Source organism: Schistocerca piceifrons, unplaced genomic scaffold (genome assembly GCF_021461385.2).
Source record: "Schistocerca piceifrons isolate TAMUIC-IGC-003096 unplaced genomic scaffold, iqSchPice1.1 HiC_scaffold_663, whole genome shotgun sequence".
Classification (NCBI taxonomy): domain Eukaryota; kingdom Metazoa; phylum Arthropoda; class Insecta; order Orthoptera; family Acrididae; genus Schistocerca; species Schistocerca piceifrons.
The window spans coordinates 10,001-11,040 of NW_025728908.1; the positions used below are offsets into that span (position 1 = coordinate 10,001).

A 1,040-nucleotide genomic window follows, 5' to 3' on the forward strand; every position below is an offset into this window, starting at 1 on the left:
CTTTCGCTTCTGTTCGTCTTGCGACGATCCAAGAATTTCACCTCTAACGTCGCAATACGAATGCCCCCGCCTGTCCCTATTAATCATTACCTCGGGTTCCGAAAACCAACAAAATAGAACCGAGGTCCTATTCCATTATTCCATGCACACAGTATTCAGGCGGGCTTGCCTGCTTTAAGCACTCTAATTTGTTCAAAGTAAACGTGCCGGCCCACCGAGACACTCAATAAAGAGCACCCTGGTAGGATTTCAACGGGGTCCGCCTCGGGACGCACGAGCACGCACGAGGCGGTCGCACGCCTTCAGCTCGCCCCACCGGCAGGACGTCCCACGATACATGCCAGTTAAACACCGACGGGCGGTGAACCAACAGCGTGGGACACAAATCCAACTACGAGCTTTTTAACCGCAACAACTTTAATATACGCTATTGGAGCTGGAATTACCGCGGCTGCTGGCACCAGACTTGCCCTCCAATAGATACTCGTTAAAGGATTTAAAGTGTACTCATTCCGATTACGGGGCCTCGGATGAGTCCCGTATCGTTATTTTTCGTCACTACCTCCCCGTGCCGGGAGTGGGTAATTTGCGCGCCTGCTGCCTTCCTTGGATGTGGTAGCCGTTTCTCAGGCTCCCTCTCCGGAATCGAACCCTGATTCCCCGTTACCCGTTACAACCATGGTAGGCGCAGAACCTACCATCGACAGTTGATAAGGCAGACATTTGAAAGATGCGTCGCCGGTACGAGGACCGTGCGATCAGCCCAAAGTTATTCAGAGTCACCAAGGCAAACGGACCGGACGAGCCGACCGATTGGTTTTGATCTAATAAAAGCGTCCCTTCCATCTCTGGTCGGGACTCTGTTTGCATGTATTAGCTCTAGAATTACCACAGTTATCCAAGTAACGTGGGTACGATCTAAGGAACCATAACTGATTTAATGAGCCATTCGCGGTTTCACCTTAATGCGGCTTGTACTGAGACATGCATGGCTTAATCTTTGAGACAAGCATATGACTACTGGCAGGATCAACCAGGGA

The 1,040-nt window shown here is 51.0% G+C and overlaps 1 non-coding gene across 1 annotated transcript in view; it reads right to left on the reverse strand.

The window, feature by feature from the left end:
* The window catches only part of LOC124765845, a 1,908-nt gene extending 868 nt beyond the window's left edge, over positions 1 to 1,040 (reverse strand). Inside the window, exon 1 of the ribosomal RNA XR_007012897.1 lies at positions 1 to 1,040. This exon is cut by the window's left edge and continues 868 nt beyond it. This is a non-coding gene — a ribosomal RNA (small subunit ribosomal RNA).